Below are 22,892 nucleotides of genomic sequence, written 5' to 3' on the forward strand. Positions count from 1 at the left end.
TTATTTATGTGCGTACTTCTATTTGCCTACTTAGCAAAGATATTTTCGTATTTTCGATGACTGGGTATGTCATAAAATTTTCAAATCCTACTGGCAATATAAATATATATTATTACATTTTTAGAGCCTTTTTTACCTACATTCATGTATATTGTTTAAATTTAGTGATTAATCATCTTTTCATTCAGAAAAAGGTGAAAAAGAAGAAAAATATATTCGTAAAATTAGTGTGCCTAAGACCAAATTTTTCTAATTTTATTGTAATAATTTATTGTAATTTACACCTATTGTCATAAAGCCAGTAGATTATTACGGAAAAGTTGTATTTGTTTTCGGAATATGCTATACTTTGATAGCTAATTAGTTGTATATGATAAGACTGTGTTATAAAATATAATGTTTTGTAGAATCAAATAATTGATTTAGGTTTATTCGAAAACAATAATATTCTGATCGTGAAATCTTATTTTCAAAAAGAATTTCAATTATTTTCAAAAAGTACATAAAAAATGTAGCTAATTTAAAATAATAAATATAGCCTATATAATATATAATACAAAATAATATAATATAGCCTAGTTTTCATTTAACTAATTCATTAATAAGAAGTAACAGTAATGAAAAAATAATTGTCACTTTTATTATACGCCCCATTTTATTGGCTAAATTAAAGCCGAAATGACAAAAGAAAAGAAAAAAAAAAGGAATTGAGCCAAGATGAAAAAAGAAAACGATACTGAAATAAAAAAATTTTTATGAATCACGGAAAAATAAAATGAAAACTTTTTCATGGCTCTTGCACGTTGTAGAAGTGTAGAAGCTTTAAGAGAGACAGAGGCGTCCAAAGAAGGGGATAGTTAAGGGCCTCCACTTTCCTTCTTCTCGACAACATTAAACGCACATCGTTTTGATAAATGGGGGGGGGGGACTTAACAAGTGCTTTTACAGTGTCCTAAAATGAATTTATTACAAGGCTGGCGTAATACAAAAATCGAAGTATCAGGCCGAGTTGTCTAGCAATTATGGCGTTGACGAGGAGGCGGAAAAGTCAGAATTGGCTGAACTTACGGCGTCGGAAAGAGCACCAGGCATTTCCAACTTTAGCGCAGATCAGACTCGCGAAAATGTGTCCGCTTATTTTGTTCAATAGAAAACTTTAGTTCCGCGCATGCGCCACAGACTAAAAACGGGACAATTTTCGGATAATTCGCAGTAATGGGAGCACGGCTGTGTAGTCACTTGTTTTATGAGAGTCGAGAGTCGTACTGGAGGGTAATGAAAATGCGTCAAGTAGAAATGCGGATGTGTTTGTTTGTATTCCGTATGTACGTAATGCGGCCTTTGCCTAATTAATTTTTCCTGCATCCTTCTCATATTTTTTTTTTATCATTTTTTAGTTTGTTTTATTATGTATGCTTGGGACTTGAAGTTTTGTTGGTTCTCATAAATTCTAATCGATAACGGAAAATTGTGAAATTTTTGTACGATGTAAAATAATTTGATTGAAATTTCATTTTAAATTCAATATTGTAAAAGCAATGTCGATAAAACATTTTAAATATTAACTATTTCATATACTGGTGATAAAACTGTTCTTTGTATAATCTTATATTGATTTATAAGTAAATATTACATATCAATGATCATTGACTAAAATTACACATATTGTTCGTGAGAAGAAATTTTGATAATAATTTATTTGTGTGTGGTTGAAATAAATTGTAGGGATAAAAATTCTTTATCTCAGAACAATCAGCACTGTACGGTCTGATTAATTGCTCTCGTTTAAAAATTGTAGTACAATTTATAAACGTTATCATCACACATATTAAAAACGCTTACCATTCTAAAATGGAAAAACAAATGCAATAATGCAAAAAATATTGCTCATTCTACTATCTATAAGCATATCTTCGTCATTTTAATTATTGTGAGTATATATAACTATCGTGCCGTACATATGCATAAGCGATCGCGTTAATATGACAAATAACCGGCCGTCCTTTTCATTTGTAACGAGGTCAATGTCGTTTCATGCCTCAGAAAATGTAACTGAGATACAAGAGTTTGGCTGAGGGCGCGCACACACCGGAACATTAAAACTTTGCATCCTTCCTCAAGTTTGCTTCTCTCGCTCTCTCTCTCTCTCTCTCTCTCTCTCTCTCGTTTACCCTCTCTTTTAACATGTTTTTTTTTTTTTAATTTTATGACTCGCTCTTTTTATCGTGTTTTTACGTTTTGCGATATCTTTTGGTCTCCGCGCAACATTTTCGGATTGATGAGTTTAGAAGAAGGAAGCCTCACAGCTATTTTGTATGAAGCTGTATCTCTTACGTGCCTGCTGGCTATTTCCTTTTTTACCGAGTATTTTGTGGTTTCTGCAAAATGACGACATTCTTGCTCTAGTTACTAAATTAAATTGAAAGATAATGATTAAGCAAGTTTTTATGGTTGTTAATTAATTATTCCCTAATTAAATTGGTCGAAAATGTTAACTGTCATGAATAAAGCGTTTAATATGTAACTTAAATACCACGCTAAAGAATTTAAAAGTTTTTAAAATAGTTTCGAATAATTAATTTCTAAACAATTTGTAAAACGGTATTCTTACTCGGGCAATATCTGTTCTAATAAGTCGTGCTTAATTCATCGAATGCTAAATTTATGAAACTATGCATTTATTAGTAGAGTTATATTTAAAGTTTTAACAATTACAGAAAGAGGGGGTATTAAATTCGGAGAAATAAAAATACTCGTTAAACTTGCAAAAGCTTCGATTCCACGGTTCAGTTACGTTTTTGGGACGAGAATAAATGGTTTCAGTGGTAGCCGTAGTTTCGTATAAATTCACCTCCTTCGGTGGAATTGTGCTTCACTCGGATTCTTGCGGAAAGTTGCATGAAAGTTGCATGAAAGTACGCGAAGATGCGTGCGCGCATAAACATATGCTCGATAGTTAATTAGGCAGTAAACGAAATGGATGCAGGTTCTTTGCTGGCGATTTTATCCTTCTCTAATCTCTCGATATCTTATCATCTCAATGTGGGGTAAGAAGACATGAAATTAGGCAGCATAGTTATAAATCACCATTACCTAACTTTAAAGAATGGTGCACAACTTTGCATCAGCTTACTTTAGTTGTGAGTAGAGTGGGTATACCGAATATCAGATGTAGCTCGTTTCGAAAGCGTTACGTCTGCGATTACAGGCTTCGTCTTTAAGAGTTACAACAGCCCATCTTAAATCAAATAAAATGCCCAATGTATCGTGTAACGGTAAGCAAATTAAATTCTGTAACTGCGCTTCTTTACACAAGGAAAACAAATTTACTTTTACAAGTGAATTGATAACCCTGCTAGCATTGCGAAGTCTGGTTAATGAAAAGTTATGCTTCTTAATTGCTCGGCATTGTGAGTTTTACTAAAAGTACTGTTTATCAAGTAGCAATTTACAAACTATTGATAAATATACTATAAATATACCTTTAATTATATTTTTTTTGTCGTAAAGATGTTAATAGAGGATTCAACCAATTTTTATATAATTTTTCATTCTAATTCAAAGTGCAAATTTCAAAACGACTCGTTACATGTACAATATCCATATACATGTACCAATGCGTATGCGTGTATCTATAAGTGTATCTATGCATGTATATATGTATTTTGTATTTATATCGAAGCAAGATTGAAATATGTACATTATGAAAAAGTTAATGAATTAATAAAGGAATTTATTCTTGGCTCATGTTGATAAACAAAATTTCTTTTTCGATTTAGGCTTTTCTGTTCCTTGCATGGAAACAGTGTTATATACGAATTTCTCGGCTTTTTCGCGAGTTCTGCATCTCGTAAAGAATTCAATTACGGTATCTTGAATTATCAAGCAACCGCGGCGTTCTATTCTTCCGTACTACGCGGCAGTGAATCTCGAGAGATGTAAAGCGCATTTTAGGGAACACGGGAGAAATAAAATATAATCGCACTGTTTCCTTTTCATGGAAACGAATATTATGAGTATAAGTATGCCCGCCTGCTTATGCGTGTATATGCATGTGTATGCATGCAAGCGTACATATATTTGAGGTGGGATACCGGAGCGAATGAAGTAACCGCGTAATGTATGTAGCTGGTGCAATAAGCGGCGATTTATTATGCATTGCTGCTACTACTGCGGCTACCGGAACAATGACGTAATGATTTTATGGTGTATATGCTTGTGAATATTAACGTGGCATTAATAAATAGAGGATGGAATTGATTGTTATGCCTCTTTTACTCTCTACATGCTGAATAATATTAAAACAATACAATATTGCACGTAAAACTTGCAGATATTATTTAATTCATTATGAAATATAAAATAGTAAAATAAAACCGTCAAAGATTAAAAAACCGATTTTTTTAATTGATTATTTGGAATTTTGAAATAAGTCGAATATATTCGTCAGAATTTTTTGGTGTAATTTATAAGATGAATATTATATTGTATTTCAGACCAATTTACATTTAAGTATATTTTGCATAAAAATTAAATATTTAGCCGTAAAACTAGTGAAAAAAAAACGTATTAAATATAATTTAAATTTAAATATAAGTTTAATATTATGAAGAATAAAAATTATTAAAAAGAAAGAAGGAAAAAGTAATGTTATATTATTTGGGACTATCATTGAATTAGTTTATTTAAACATTTAAAAGAAAGAGAAGCTACCGAAGAAATTGAATATGAACTAAATTTATGTGCGGTTGAAGGAAATTGTCCCATCAATTTTCACATTTTATGGTCTTTATATGGAATATATCAATGATACGCAACGAAATTTTTTTTATAAATCTTTCTTATTATCAGTTTTTTCTTTAACAATATTTTTCCATATTTATAAATATAGTAGAAATTTTGCAATTATATTATAAGAGTTTATGTTCTTTTAGTTTATCATAATAATATCATCTTTTTCAAAAGTTAGACATCTTTAATTAAGAATAAAAAATATTTCTGATAAAATCAACTTATTAAGCAATTTGAATATTTAAATTTTCTTCTAGTTTATATAAGCCAACATTCTATGTGGCTTATTAAAGGATTCTAATTTTTCTAACTTTCATTTTTAACATTACAACTGTTTCTCAACATTTTATGCTGTGAGTGTGAGATGCATTCGTTCGAACATTAATAAAATTCTGAAATAATTTAAATGCACATAGAGAGGAGAAGATTTGTATTTGACATATGTATTAGCAGTCACTACGAGTTGTATACAATTTATTCGCTCAGCATAATAATTGTTAGACTAACTTTTAGGTGACAATGGCAGACTTAACTTAACAAAAAGTATTTGGAATGTTGCGCATTATACAAACTGCACACTGGTGTCCTATAAAAACGTAAAAAAGGGAAGATTGATAGGCCTGGTATTTGAGGCTTTCCCGGGGGACCAGTCGTGAAAGTAACTTCAAGTGGAGACTCTAGTTGTCTGTGTTTACTTAGTTATGAGAAAAATAAGAGAAAATCTGTTAAAGTAGATTAATGCTTTTAATTTAATGGCTTTCGAAGTATGTGAGGTAAGTACACAGATAAAAGGTGCAATGTTATGTACATAGTAGAAAGTAAAGTTTAATGAAAACCTTACGATGAAATTTAATTTTTAACATAAATTAATGTCAAATGTACAAGAAGACATTGCAACTAAGTATTTACTCCTTATTAATCGTAATATTGATTATTTACCAAGGTCTTTACAATTTTTATTATCATATCTACAATTTTCGGGTATATTTAAAATATCAATTTCTACTATATATAAAAAAATTTTTTTGAAGTTATTGAATATATCGAAAAGAAAACAAGAATATATTCATCTTTATTTTAGGCTTTATTAAACACTTTAATAATAAACACTCTTTTATGTTGTGTAAAAAAATAGTAATTACTAATCTATTTTTTTTTTATAGTTTTAATATTAATATATATAAAATTCATAATAAGTAATATAAATAACAAAAATTTCTTTACTTTCTCGTTATTTTTTAATATAATGCCACAAGGTACAAACTTAATAAAAACAATTGAACGCGAAACATTTTAATAAAATATATTGCTCATAAGGAGAAATTTGATATTTCAGAACTACTTTAACATTTGGAGTAAGTTCTTCGTTCTCGAGTTGTAGATTTTGCTGGTTATTTGATTTTAATGGGTTTTACTTCAGGATGTATTTTTTACAATTAAAGATGGAATTTAATAATACTTCTAGCTTTATCTCATAAACTTTGTATTTTGAGATACGATAAATCGAAGTAAAAATATATATTAATTTTTTAGAAATTAAATTAAAATTTTGTTTTAAAAATGATACATGTTCATATACTAAGATTGTTGTATGTAGGAATTCATTAGTTATCCGATAAAATGATGAATGCTATCTTTTATAGAGTAGATTTTCATAGAAATATGCGGTCTAAAGAACGAAATCCTCGTTTATTAGCTATAGATTTTTTAAAGAGCAATAGATAGAAAAGGCAAAATGATAAATTAAGTTTACGTATAAAAAAAAAAGGCTGACCTTAACATGCATTTGCTATTCCTTTTAATTTGCATAAAAGTTGATGGAGCCTGATAAAACACCTAAATAAAGTAAATAACCTATATTCTAAAAAGCTAGCCGTGGAATTATTTGAAATAAATGCTGGCAATAATTTATATAACATTTTTTTTTCAACGATATTTCTAAAGCGATAAAGTTTGTTTCTATTAATATATATATATTTTCCTATAAGATTTTCCTTACTTTCTTCGCAATCGTAATTGAATCATTCCTATGGTTTTCTATTACGTAATTTCTCATTCATCGCTATTGAGAGTAGGTAAAGAAAGAGAAGAATTGGAGTGGCGATCGAGTGTATGGCCGGAACAGTATAGATCTATTGATTTCACAATATCTTGTTTAATTTTTTTTATCTCTCTAACCAAAAAGTGCTGTCTCAAGTAACAGATTGATAGTAAATTTTGCGTCGCAAGTTTCGGAGTAAAGAACGAAAAAAACCTCACCACAGTGTAATAAGTGAACCGAGTATATAAGCAGTGACCTCTAGCATTTAGATTATCCCTCGAAGCCTCGTACGCATCAACGGTGGCTCCATTTGGTCCGAATGACGTGGTTCTGTTCGCCCTCTCGCCACCCTTTTGTGTTGCGACAGTTAGACGAGGGATGGGAATGGGACGCGTTGGCGCCAGCCCACGAGAGACGATGCCTTTCTCGATATGCAGAGAGAGAGAGAGAGAGAGAGAGAGAGATAGAGGTTGGGTGGGGGTGGATGAGGGTGTGTGTAGATGGGGCAGAGAAGTGAGGAAGGGAGAGAGAGAAGTTAGGGGAAACTGAACTGCTTATTGACGCGTACAACTGCCACCATCATCGTTGTTTGGAGCTTTGATTTCAGCTCGTGTGGTTGTTGGTTCAACTCGTGTGTACATGCACGCGGACTATTTGAAGCGAGTGAAGTGCTGACACGAGGGAAATGACCGCTGGTAAATACTTTGAAAGTGTGTGCGCTTGTACCGATTTACGAGAATTAGTTGATGTAAGGGGAGAATGCACTATTCTATTTCTCTTTTGATAAAGAAAAGGCCTATGCTTTCTAGGCTAACCAGTCTGAGTGCGTATTGTTTCATGATTTTCCATGGTTTTTTTTCTGATCCTTCTTTTCTTTCATTTCAGTCGCTTTTTTCTAAAAACAATAATTGCATCACGATTAAGTATAAAATGATTTTGGAATGTTTTATATTCATTAAACGCGTAAGGCTTTATATCTATGAGTTTCACTGACAAGCATGTATTGTATGATAATACTGATTCTATTAGTTCTCAATTTCGATTGTATGAATAATATTAACGGGCGCATGCTAAAAAAGCTATTATTTTATTAGAAAAATGTAAAGAATTAATTCATCATTAGAGAGATAGACAATACGTTGGGAAAAATGAACGATAGAAATAGCAAGAAAAAGAAAGTATCCGTTTCGAGCTGACAAAGCGAAAGCCGCGGTGTGTAGGGGTCGCCCCCTTGTCGATGTTATCGGCCACTCGGAAAAGTGGAAATTGTAGATTCGAGCGTTTTGCTGCCGTGTCGTTCGCCGAGCTCTTCTTTATTTTTTTATTTCTGTCTGCGTGTAGCTATCTCTCGTTTTCTCTCTCTCTCTCTCTCTCTCTCTCCCCCCTACTATCCCTTCGTTCATCGATTCAGAATTACGGAGGGAGTTGGTACTGGATCGCTGCCAGTGGTCGTGATGATAATACTGAACCAGTAGGATTCTCTTTTTTTGCTAAAGGATGGGAGAGAAGGAGTGTCGGCGCTGGAAAGTTTTCGCTACTGTTGCCGAAAGATACGTTCGATGAATTACCAGCGAATGGCTTGAACTGCACGTATATCAAGCTTCTTGATTTATTCGTTGTTTTTGGCTTCTCGTGCAGTATGCAACTTTTTCTTTAATTGAAGGAATCTGTATATTTTTTTATTTGATTCTGTCATATACAAGGCTTCCTAGATTTTTCATTATTTTCATTTTTTCATTCATTATTAATTAATTAAATTTAGATTAACTTTAAAACGTAATAACTATTAATTTAAATACACTTTATTTCAATTAATAATGTTGTATATATTATATCACACGATAAAATCCACCTTGTAATTTATCTTGAATGTAATTAACTCTATTATTCAAATTATCTTATTTATGGATTAGTTTGATAAATATACTCTTTATATAGAATTTATACAGATATTTTTACACATAGATATTTATATTTATACGGATTTAACAGATTTAACAGATTTAACAGATATTTATACAGATAGATACTTTAACAGCCTTAAAGGATCGCAACATAAGCATTACAATCAAAGACTACAACCGTCAAGTCCATCGGGGACGAGTTTTACAATATCATCTAATTTCATGGGTAATAAATGAGATCTTTGCAATTCATGAATTCTTTTTTTTTTTTTATAAATACCACACGTATACTGATGTGAGCCGTTGTTCGTGGATGTCTTTTAATTAAAGTCTCTATCTGCGGACGTATAAAGTTAGTTGAATCGAGAAACCTTAGTCAGTTCACTTCGGCAGGGTCTTTGCTCGTCAGCATTTAACGTTTCTCACCAGTGTTATATTCACCGGTAAAGTTTCAGTTTCTAACCGTCGGCTTCCCTTCATTCTGGCCTAAAAGATTTTACCCTTGCCCCCCTCCCCCTCCCCAACAATTTAACTGATTTTGCACCTTCGTACGTAATTTATAATATTCTTAATTTTGTATTTCTTTAAATTATTTAATGGTCTATCATCACAACAATATGAGTTTTTTTTTACTTAACAATTACATTTCCAATATATATTTGAATTTCAATAATTATTTTAATATTAAATACAATTGAAATCATTTTAAACAAAATAAAATACAAGTTGTTTCGTTTATTTAAACGTGCATTATCGAGTATTTATATATTTATTTTTCGATATAATTATACGTTCTATGTGAAGTCTTTTTCGCAGGAAGTGCGCCAAGCATTTTACATCTTCGTTTATTGTTTAATGTCATTTTAAAAGAAATTTTTAAATATTCCGATAATGAAATATATACTTTGAACGTTTTAAATAAATTTAAATAATAATTCCTAGCGATAAAGCGGTAACGAATGCACAGCGCTTTGTTCAAATCATATCTTTACATCACATATCCTTGAGTATTCAAAAATATTCTGAAATGATATGGGGTAGCTATTTTAGTACAAGACGCACATATAAAGGTTCAGTGTAAGAGCTGTTTATTCCTTGATAAACTGCCATGGACTGTACAATCCTCACCTCGAGAGGGTGAATAATAATCGATCGCCGTCGAAGCTTTCTCCAAGTGCTGCTCTTCTTGTTTACCGGACGTACCTTTGCTTAAGTCCGTCAAAGGCAAATGGTGGTTTTTTCGTTTTGAAAAGAGATGTTGGCCGATTGACTAAACTAGACGCTTAAATTGTCCAAATGTACTAATATGTTGTTAATGAATTGTTTTTTGTCCACTAGAGTACAACGGCGCTCATTGGAAAATTAAGATAAATAAAAGAATTATGAAATAGAACGTCTGGATGCACTTGCCAGTCAGACTTGTTTCTACAGTGTCGGATCCGAGTGGGAAAATTCTGTGCCGTAGAAGATGATTTTATGTTCTTATCGATTATTTTCGGTATACACTGTTATAATCAACAGAATCTGTATTTAATGTATTAATTTATAAATAATTTGTTTTTTTTTTATGGACTTTGTTTATATAATATAATACAGAATGTATTTTTGTATGCATGTTTATAGAACGTATTACAAAAATTTTTTTTTTAATATTTTAAAATAAATCATGATTTGGAAAATAAACAGATATACCAAGAAAATTATGGAAGATTAATAATAAAAATTGTATCAATATTGTGTTAAAAAGAAAATAAATAATGATAGTTTGATTTTCAATAAATTAAAATTGTAAAATAATTTTCCATCAACAAAGAAGAGAAAGGAAAAATACGAAATAATAAAACAGCGATATTCTTAATACAATGATATCCGCCTACTAATAAAAAGCATTTTTCCTTTCTTTCCCAATTAATAATCTATCAAATCTAGTGCATAAAAACAATTCGCAATCGCTCCTTTCCTCATACTTATTTTATCTGTATAATTTTACCTTGTTGCATCGAAGGAAGAAAAAGTATGCATAAAAACAAAACCTGGCAGACGACCATTCAACAGTCAATTTCTTGAGCGGACACGTGAGTGGTAGCGCGGTTCATCCTTTTGTTACCCTTGCTCAAGGAATTGTCAGAGTTATTTCGACGAAAACGAAGCCAGACAGCGCTATGAAATGTATAAAGAAAGAGATGAAGGTAGCACAAAACGAGACAAGTGGACCTGTAAGCACTGTCAATCGGAAAGCAGAAAAAAGTGAAGACGAGAGACAAGTCGTTACCGTCAGCCAGTAGCGATGTGCAAAATGGGTCAGCCGTATGTGCAAGTCGTTCCGATAAACGTCGCCTCATTTAATGTCTTTTTTTTTGTATACGAATACCAAGAAGAGAAAAGGTAGATTGATTAGTTTATGAAAGCCTGAACCGTAATATTAAAATTTATTATAAAATTGATTAATTTTTGTCTTGTTTATTTGAGTCCCGTAATAATTAATGTATTACGAAATAAATTTTGTATTTGACATTTGTTAAGTGTTCACAATTAAGATTTGTATTGCAATTATTTTTAGTCTTATTTACGATATTAATCTACTGAATACATTAAATTTGTATAAATATGTTACTTAGGCATTATAATAATTATTTAAATTGCACATTAAGATTTATAACAATAACAATAATTCATAATTTTGTCTCATGATCTTTAATTAATCAACTAGATTGTGTACATATCATTGGATTTTTAAAAAGATAATTTCTGTTGACATTTAATAAGTATATATAATTATTGACTGTATAATTATTTATGAATTTTTAATATTACTAATTGGATTAAGAAAATATGGATTTCAATTAAAAAAATTAGTAAACATTAGTTATATATCTACTTTTCAAAATTTTCTACTAAATAACAATTAATTATATAAATTATCATTTAAAAATGTTTTTATTAGAACATAACGCTAATTTCATATCATGAATTTTAAATTTGATTAACTATTACACATTTTTATTGTTTATTTTAATAATGTTAGAAAATGAAAATTTCGAATTCAATCGTAAAATATGTATATTACTCAATATTTTAAATAAAAAAGGTATTAGAATATTGAAGTTTTGAGAATAATTCTTAAGATCGATCATTGTAAGATAAGAATAAAATTTTATGCTTTAAAAGACATATTAGAAAGTAAAAGGAAAAACAAACAAAAGTTAAGGGAAAGTTTATAAGGACTTTGGGGTAATCTAAAAGATACGGTTTAGTAAATATCTTAATAAGTGCATTTTATTCATCTGGATAAAACTTCTTAAATTAGTTTGGAATTGTATCTATTATGAGAAATTTAATTTCGTCTCAACTTTAATCCATCACGATCTATAGGCTAATGAAAGTCAAAAAAAAAACAAAAAAAAAACGCGTAATACGGTTAATAAATATTATTGTTCTTAAAAATAAAAACAAAAAATATGTTCTGCAAAGATTTACTGATAAACATCTTTTTATATTCATTTTATTTTGTATTAATAGATATTTAATATACTTTCGAAATCTATTTATTAATATTTTAAATAAAGATAAGGATGTGTTTTTAAATTGCATTTGTTTATTCATGCTAAAATTTTGGTCCATATTTCTCCACATGTTTAGCGCGATATATTTATAAACAGAAATTTTAATTTAAAAATCCATTTTACACCTTATTTGAAAACACCGTAAGCCTTAGAGTAAAATGTTTTTATAGTAATAATTGATATAAACGAAAAACTTTATATTATAAATAAAGCAACGAACATGTATTAAATTTATTAACACAATATAATTAATGACGAATCATAATATTATTATAAGGTAAAGGTCACAAATTTCTTGACTTGAATAAAGAATAAATGTGAATATCAAATGTGGCGGAAAAAAATTAAAAGTCGATTTATCAAACTCACGTCCTTATATAAAGTATATAATAAATATTAAGCTCAATGAAAGGCTACGAATTATTACATGTATTATACTCTTTTAACCTGGTTAGTTTTCTAATGTTTTGCCAAATTTTCAGTTGGTTAAAGTAATTTTCAGATTTCTTTTGAACGAAGAAATTCATGGCCATGTCTTTAAGCTTCGTATAAACATACAAGCAATATCCCTTGTTCAAATACAATGAATTTGCGTCAGTGTATCATTAATGACAAAAGTCTAAAATTTTGCTCAGGGACTTCTTTTACTTATTTGTTTGGTAGAAAGTGGTTTCTGGAAAATAATCTCATTGAAAATTTATGAAATTTCCAACTGGTTTGGAAAAGTGGCTTTCAACGGAAAAAAAACTGGAGCACACCTGGTATGTAATATTAAGTTACTATTTTTTCTATGAATATAACGAAGGTAAAATTATACAGTGCAGTTTTAAAATATGATAAGAAACTTGATTGAAGCCTCTAAAAATATAAGTATTAAAGATAGCTGTGAGATAATATTCATTAAAATTGTTATTACAACAATGTTGTTTTAAAAAGATAGATGGTTTAAACGTTAATATTATAATATTAAATTATAGATTTAAAAATAATTACTAGAATAAAATTTCAAATAATAAATAGCTTATAGTATGATAAAATCTAAATATGGTCATATATTTTACTTTATTTGCTCTTATTACACCATTAATTTAATAATTATATTAAATTAATAGATTCCGAATGTAAATTGCGATTGGTATTTATACACAAGCATATGATCAAAGTATGAACGAATACGTTTATATAGATGGCATTATATACTGATTTGCATATATTTTAACTTTTGTTTTATTCTATTTGTATCTTTTTAATATTCGAATGTATATATAATGTGCATAATTTAATAGGAAATAAATTCAAATAAATAAATGGAAATAAATGACAGGAGGAGTATCTGTCTTATGAGTTATCTGTAAATTATGAGGAGTATCTGTCACAATATTAATATTAGCATTATGAAAGTAATTGGAATACTAAACGAGCACTGTTAGGATATAAATGAAGTTTTTCGTCATTCATTTGACCAAGTGCAGTTTATGCGAAAGTGCATAAAAATCTATCTTAACGTGGATATCTTTCTAACACAGTTTTTCTCGTATTTTAAGAAAACGACTCCCCAAGGAGGATAAATGAACAAAGCGCAACGACAAGAGCGAACGACGATAGAGTTACACGCATCTCGTACTGACATTTTACCGCATTGAATTATGCATTACTCGTGAGGCGCCATGAAAATTCAAGGGGAGTAAAGTGGGAGAATGGAATATTTAAAGTAGCTTTATCTTGTACCCGAGCGAATTCCGCGAATCGTCGGCTTCAAGTACTCCAAGACAAAAGTCAACCTGGAAAATGTTGTTCCCTTGCTGTACATATACAGAAACTCTTCTTGAGATGGGTATGACAATTTTGGAAACAGACTGCAAAGAATATGAAAAAGATAAGAGTAAGAAAAACTGATTTGCTTTTTTCTTATTGTATATTATATCAATGCTTAAGGTTATGTACCTGTACTTATTTAGGAATAATGCGTTTTAAAGTAGTCTAAATGTCTGTGCAACATATTTATGTTAAATCAACATCAATTTCAGAAATCATTATAAATGTAATTTTTCAGAAAATATCGACTTCGATAGATTTTATAAAAATTATTTAGTATTATTTAATTATATGGAGATATCCAATGATAGCAATTAGGCTTAATTTTATGCTCTCGGCACATAGGACATATATTATATACATGCCTAAACTATAAACAAAATATAATACAATATAAGGCTGATGTTATAATAGATAATAATGTCAATGTAAAATACTTTACTTACAAGAGTTTTTTAATATATAGTACTTTATTCGTTTTTTTTTTTTTAAATAATTTGTTTAAAATTAAGTGTTATGTAGAATCGATTATATTTTCTATATGGACAATTTAATTTATTTTAAGAAAATATATATAGTGATTAAGCATTTCATTTTTTTTCTTTGAAAAATGGAAAATAAGGAAAATTGTAAAAATTAACTTACAATTTCTATTTAAATATTTTGTTATATCTATGATTCAATTCATTCGTGAAAGCTTTTTCATTTTCCGTTATCGTATCATATTTATTCTGCCATTTTCATATTATTTTACTTTTTACAATTTGTTTTTCATCGTAAATTTGCAAGTGTATGCTTCGCCAAGCAAAGTTTATCATTATGCGTGCATATGCTATTGTTAAATCACGGGTTTTTCCGTCTCTGAGGAATGACTTACCGTTCTCACTCCCTCCTTGCATTTATTATATTCCTTTTGCTTTCTATGTGAGAAGAGTAGAAAATCCATAATATATGATTATTTAAGTGTTGAATTGATATTTTATATAAACATTAATAAAAGCAAATGAGTTTATTTTCACTAAATTTATGAGCTTTAGCTTCAATTAACAATATCTTATACGAATTTAAACTTAGATTTAAAAGAATGCTAATGATGGATTATTTTAAGTTGAATTTATTGTGATATTGAAGAAATTAAGTTCCGTAAATAATATTGAAACAGTGCTATTGAAGAACAAAACATGACAAAGCAAACATGTGTTAAAAAATGTATTGAAAAACCTGTATTATTAATATTTCAATTAGAAAGCGCGTTAATTGTGAGACAAATATATGGAGTTGAAATGATATGTATTTTAAATTATAAAATTTGAGATAAAATTGAAGTTTTACAATTCAAATTATGGTTTATATTGAAATATTTACATTTAAAAATTAATTTATGTTATTTCAAAACTTAAGCATTAAAATGGTAAAAAAAATTTTGTTGAAAATAATATCTTCATATGTGCTCTTATGCATACGCATATTTTAACAAATTAAACATTTGAAGTTTACATTTAAATAAAAGGCATGTCTTATAGCAATAATTCTAAAATATAATAAAAATTTTTTTTAATAGTAACCAATATACTTTTACAACTATGTATTCTGTATCTTTAAAAAGATAATATTGCAAATTAAATTCAGTATACTAATGTTGGAAATTTGTGCGGGAACGCTATACTTGACAATATGGTATATGCCGAATACTAATATCGGAGCTTGCGTATGCAATGAAAAGTCTTCGACTCTCCATTCTGTAAGGATCATAATTCAGAATACTAAGATATGGAAGTGCTTTTCAGTTCTATATTACGAGCCAGCCATAGTGAATTAAAAAAAGGAAGAGTTGAATTTAGCCTCCACGACTTGGATAGGTGAGCAGCGGTGTAGAAAATAGGTTGGCTTCACGATTCGGCTCGTGATGCATTCCAGTGCTGGTGCGTGGGTGGGGCAGTAGTTGCTTTTGAAATATGGATCGCAATCTTGGCAAAACGCTCGTAGGTTTTTGCTTTGGCTTCGAATAAAAAAAGAAGCCGACGAACAATGTGCCTAAATGCGAAGACTTAAAAAGATTCGATAGCAAGAATCGAGCTGCTCTATGCTTTAGTATCGATTTTTCATAAGCGTATAGAAAGGAAGAAATTAGAAATTAGAAAAGATTCAATTCTAGTTTTAACAGTTTAGTTGCTATTAAAATGTTGCAAAATAATTTTTTTTAAAAATATTTTACGTGTATTTTATCGTTTCGTTCATGGCCAAATTTAGAGCGAAATATTTATTTTTATTTAATAATTTAATTTTTATTTTTTGCTTGTACTATATGGTAATATATTATTAGGCAATAATAAAATCTTTGTTGAATAATAATTTTAGCATCATTATGTGAAAATAGTGTCATTGTCCTCATGAATAAATTAAAAAATCTTTATCTATATTACAATTATTTAATCATTATTTAATTTTTTTACTTTATGTTTTATACATTCATTTACAAGTTAAATATATAAATAATAAAGTATTTGAAAATAACAAAATATATTGATTTAAAAATGGCGATACTTGAATTGAACAGCAGTTGTTCAACAATGTTTTAAATCAGTCGATCAATTAAGTAAAATGATAAGTTTTGTTAGTGAATAAATGATCGCTTAGTTAATAATTATATTGTTGTATTATTATAATTATATTGTATTATAAATTAATTTTGTTTATGCATATGATATTTATTCGAATGAATTTATACTTTCTTATGAAATAATCCAAATATCCTACAAATTTCATGTGATTTAATAAAATAATACAATGTAATAAGTGTAAAAAAATTAAAAATAAACAGTGATTATAAAGATTATTAGTTAAAAAATAAGTCATAATTTGTAATTGAATTAGTAGTATTTTCTCATTATAAAATTTATTTACACTTGATAAGATGAAATATTAATTCATTATCTTTTTGATTTGAAAGATGCTATTTGTAGTGAAATTATATTGTATCATACATTCGTAGAATTGTAAATATTATAGTAAATTTGTGGATTGTTTCTTTGTTATATTGCTGTTTTACTAAATAATCTTTTTAGGTTTCAATATTTTTTGTTATTCAAAATATTAAGAATATGTGAAAAATTAACAGTTTAATGAAAAATAAAAGTCAAGTGAAATGAAATTTTATAAATTAAATAATTAGTATATTATTTTAAATAAGTCGTTTGGAAAAACGAGAAAGTTTACAGAAATAAATACCTTATAATGGAAAAGGGATTTTATTTTAAAAGTATTTAAAATAATATATTTAATAATTTTTGCGCAAGAGAGAAAAGATTTTTAATTAAAAAATTAAGAAAAGTTAAGGTATATTAATGAAAATTAATAATTAGTCTACATTTGTTTAGAATTATTTTAAAATTTTTATTGCTGCGTTATATTTCATTTGCTTTTTATTTAACTTTGATTCGGAGAGCAAAATATTCTGACGATAATAGTAACGATTTATCAATATTGGAGATGTTGTTTGAGTTGTAAGGCCTTACGGATTGTAGGCAATTTTTTTGATTAAGCTGATTTACTTAGCAATTTACTACAGCTTACACTCATATTTTATACATGATATATAAGTGAAGTACAAGGGGAGAAAAATTAAGAAAGATAAGAATCCATTCTCGTCAAACGAAATTTCTCATCTTGTCAGCATTAAAAAAGAACGATCGCCTGATTTGTTTTCTCTTTTCTAATTAATCGCTCCGACCAATAAACGGAAAACTCATGAGCATCCGAAGTCTTGTGAGATACTTCTACTACTCCTTTGTCTTCATTAAGGCGATCTTTTGCACGACTTAGATAAGAAAAGAGAAACAGGGAGAATGAAAGGAAGAGATATGGAGAGAAGTGGATATTATTTCCTAACATTGTGCATGCACGTACATGGCAAATTATACATACTGCGAGATTTCCATTTTCACGGCTGCTTTATCGTGGTTTCTCATTCCCATTCTATGTGAGAAAAAAATATTACCGTACGTGTTGTTTAATTTAGTGGTTAAAGGGATTTTACAAGAGCGATTTATGTTTCCCAAAGGCTGATAATGGCGCGCATCGTACCTGATATGTTTTTGTTTCATTGTCGAGAAGTTTAGTGGTCACTTTCGTTCATCATTTTTTTCTAATCCTCGTGATATTTTTCTCATGATAATGGTAAATGGTTTTTTAATTTTTAGATCTTGATTGCTTCTGTACCTATAACTTTTCTTACAAAGCCAGATTAAAACACTTACTTTTACGACACATTAATTTATGGTGATAATTTCTATTTAAAGAAAGATAATTCAAAATTTTTTTTCTTAAATTTTTTTTATTATAATTAATTATATATAAGAGTTATAAAAGTAAATTATTCAATGATTTACTATATTTTATGTAAATTTTAAATTTTAAATTCCTTATACTTAATAATTATATTTTGCGATAGTATGTTTGAATTCATTATCATTGCTATTATGATTGTAAAATATACCAATTGGTATATAAGCACTATCAATAAGATATTTCCTCACTCTGTATTGCATATTATAATAGAATTAAATGAATGGGAGAATTATGAAATTATGCTTAGTTTTCTTAATAATGAAAATATTATTTACTCTCACCTTTCGAGTGAGCAGAAATACAACTCAATTTCCATGAGAATGTAAGGCAAAAACCATTTTGTACGTTCAAAGTATATCCCCCCGCAAAGTCATCAAGCTAATGCGAACGAAAGCGCCCCTTGACAGAAGAGAGCTTACGTGCACATCCATGCCTAATTTATTGGCTAATAAGTAGACCAGAGCTCATTGGGCTCTTCCGCATTTCTTCCAACAGACGTACAACGAAGATTGACGATCAGAATTTTCTTTATAAAATAATGGGACCTTTATATCTTTCTCTTTCTCATCTTTACGATGTTCATTTAATGATCGAGCTTAACTCAAGCGTAATCGAGCTTGGTGTGACTTTAATCATCGGTTACCCTAAACTGTAAAGTCTATTGACGCTATGCTACCTAAAAGATCCTCGTATAGATCTTCATATATAACAATATTATAAAATATTGATTTGATTATTTTCATGATAATTACAATAACAAATTATGATTAATTCATTTATGATAAGAGACACAACAATTATTTATAATACTATGTTTTCGTAGAATTTTAATAATAAAAAAAAATAATAACAAGTTGCAGTACAATTATAGAACGTGATTAAAAAAAACATATTTATTAACTAACTACATTGCAATTTTAATTATACAAATTTTAATTATACAATTATACAATTTAATCATACAATTTTTATTTAATATTATTGATAGTATATTGTAATTAATTTTATTTATGATATTTTTTTAGCAGATTTCTGCTACAAGCATAATTCTATTCGATCGTTTGTGAATATTTTAATACGACTTTTTATTCAATCATATTTATAGCGATAATCTTTCGATTAGATATAAACTTGATTCCTTTATAATTTGAAATTTTTAAAGCACAAGAAAAATGGAAGGCAGAAAACGAATAAAAGATGTTTAGTAATCTTGGCCTGCTTAAAAGGTTTTCACGTATGAATGTGGAGTTGTTTTTTTTTTTTTGTTTAGTATGCTGTAGTTTCATGAAATAAAGGCGAATAAATGCTTAAAGAAAAATTTGTAATTTCAGTTTTTGTCCGTTCATTCAGAAATAATATACAAGTTTTATACCGTGGATTATATTTTAACTGGTTATTATAAAAATATGTCATTTTTTACTGTAATAAAAAATATAAGCCATTCTCGTAACATAGAATTAGAGTATGATTCGCTGTGATACACATTACGTCAATTTATAAATGTGTAAGTATTTTGAAAGTGCATAAATAATCTTTTGTTACTTGCAATAATAGTTTTTCTCCATAATCGTTATAAATTAAGTCTCGTCGACACTGATTATTATATAAATGTAATATTAAAATAGTTTAATATTACTATTATTATATTATATATAATCAGAATAATATATTATATATATTAGTCTGATTATTATATAAATGTAATATTAAAATAGTTTAATATTACTTTTTAAACGAACTTCTAACGAAATTGGAAAAATTAAATAAAAGAAGAATATAATAAAGCAATTGATAAGTAAATACAATAAATATAATTTTATTGTTCTCCTTTTTTGTTTGTTTGTTTTTGTTTTTGTTTAGAAAGACGATGATATAATCTTTCAATGATAAATGAATGAGGAATATTCGTTTATTTATCATTTACCACACAGATAGTAAATATATCGAGAATAAGGGTAAATCGAAAGTAAATATGTATATAATAATTATAACGATTGAAATAAAATGATTATTTATATTATGATGAAAAACTTTGAAGATAAAACGTTAAAATGTTAAAAACCCCATGCGATTTGAATTAAGGAGCCCATTTGTAATGGAAAAAAGAGGACAAAAGAACAGGAGTTGAAACGAGAATCCATTGATAAGAAACAGCTGCGTAAAGAAAGAAAAGAGGGTTGGGAGGCGGCAGGAGTAAAATTTATTTCAGTCGGGTAATTGTTTTTCAGCGGTCGCGAAATTGACGAGGTAACTGCCTTTTCGAGCTTATCGTGTTTGCAGCTCGTCGTTGTTGCCTGCGAAATCTCATTTTAGGAGCAGCTTCTTATACTGCAGTCGGAAGAAAAATCTGTCTTGCGTAACTCGCGCCATCTTTTGCTATATGAGAGAGCAGAAGAGAATAGGAGGCTTTGTAAGACAGCCGGACGACTTGCAGCTTTGATAAATCGACCATTTGTTTGCATCGATGCTTGGAAATCATTTTGAGAACCATTGCTGTGGATTATTTTTCTCGATGGGAGTACGTGCAAAAGAGGATGGATTAACGCTTTTGACGTTTTAACTAGATGTGTAAGGCGCGTAAAGTATGTTTATTCGAAATGGAATTGCAAGTGAGATACGGCAGGAGGTGAAATTCCAGTGCCGCTTTCATGATTGTAGTCGTTGAACGAATTCTCTTTAACATATCCGTAAGCCGTAGTCGCATGTTCAATTAAATATGAAGTTAAAATTGTCGCTCAGAATTCGAGAAGATATAAAGTATTAATTTTATTATTTTAAATTGTTGCCCTGGGTTGAATATCCTTTGAATTTATTATGTGAATCAGATTTTTGGTTAATATGAATTTATACGTAATTTTGTTATATTTAATAATTATTTTTGCCAAGTATAGTATTTGATGATAATTTATATATTCTAAATTTTGAATATCAAATATTTTTTTTACAATTGCTTTATATACATTATTACATGATCTATACATTACTATACTATACATTACTTCAAATTCTCTTTAATTTCAAATATTCTGTTACTTATATACTTATATATAAGATCGATAAAATATTTTAATAAAAATTACAATATATTTTCTTGTTGACATTAAGTGAAGTGTAAGTTTGGATAAAGCATTTTCCACTTTCTGAAAAGAGGAAAATGTGTATATCATTTATTTCTACTTTATTAACACTTTTTACTGAAGAGATATGTTCAAGATATATTTTCTGTGTCTGAAAGAGCAGAAGCTTGTTCAAAACGCTATAAAGGGATTCTGATGAGTGATTTTGAGCTCGACTTAAAGTACTTTAAAAATCAGTGCTGTGAAATTTATGTTTTTAAAAATCCTTGCTTACTTAAGAGATAAATATCCTTTGCATGCAAATTTTATAAAGTATTTTTTAATAAAAATTTTATTTATTTTTTTCATATATTTCATAGTTCAGTAGATAAGGATATTTTTAATACTTTTGTGCAAAAATATTCTTTTTTTTTTTGGAACAGGATAAACATTTATGAAAGTAGATTCCTGCATAAAATCAGAATTTTTGTAATATAATTAATAATAATAAGTATTATCATTCATATGATTTTAAACAAACAGTATCTACTATTATATAATATTCTTTCGTTTTGTAAAAGGCACATTAACCTTTATATTTCTTTTTATTACTATTTTTGGATTAATATTCATACATATATTTGTGATTGCAATACACGTTAAAGTAATATCATTAACCATAAGGTTATGAAACATACATTTTTAATAAGCAATTTTATTTAAATATTTTGAAACCCTTTTAAAAGTTTTCCTATTTCCTTTAAAATAATTATTACGGAACGAGAAGCAGACGATCGTAGTTCGTAATATTTCTTATTTATTTTGAGATATTGTGGGCTTGTATTCTTTAAAACTAAAAAAAATAAAAAACAAGCAAATCTTATATGAACAAATAAATAAACAAATAAATAAAAAGAAAAATTTGCTATGTATTTTCCTAATAGACACAAATTTTCCGGAAATTATGAGACATATACCAACTTCGCTCTGTATAAGACAGCTCTCTCTCTCTCTTCACCCCTCCCCCCCTCTTCCCCCCTCACTCTCTCTCATAGTGGCACATCTTATCTCTCATTTTTCTTTTTCTTTTTTATCACTATTCATATATATATATATATATATATATATATATATATATATATGTTGCGCACCAAATGTAATTTAAGCTTCAACTTCCTGCCATCTTCGTAAAGTAGTCGGTGTAGGCCTGCGCGAGCCGGAAATTGCGTACTTAATGCAAAACTGCCTCTCGTAAGGCTCCTACTTTGCTCACTTTTTTCTCCTCGTTCTTCTGTTTATACTTTTCCTTTTGGTTCCCGTTACCTTTTTTCCGCAAGCTATTTAAGGTTCGTTTCTTTACACGATGGAGAAATAC

At 28.6% G+C, this 22,892-nt stretch overlaps 1 protein-coding gene across 1 annotated transcript in view; it reads right to left on the reverse strand.

The window, feature by feature from the left end:
* sns (sticks and stones) overlaps positions 1 to 22,892 on the reverse strand; it is a 118,186-nt gene that overhangs the window by 30,329 nt on the left and 64,965 nt on the right. The gene's annotated exons all lie outside the window — the stretch shown is intronic.

The sequence above is a fragment of the Ceratosolen solmsi genome, unplaced genomic scaffold (assembly GCF_000503995.2).
Source record: "Ceratosolen solmsi marchali unplaced genomic scaffold, CerSol_1.0 scaffold11, whole genome shotgun sequence".
NCBI classification, from domain to species: domain Eukaryota; kingdom Metazoa; phylum Arthropoda; class Insecta; order Hymenoptera; family Agaonidae; genus Ceratosolen; species Ceratosolen solmsi.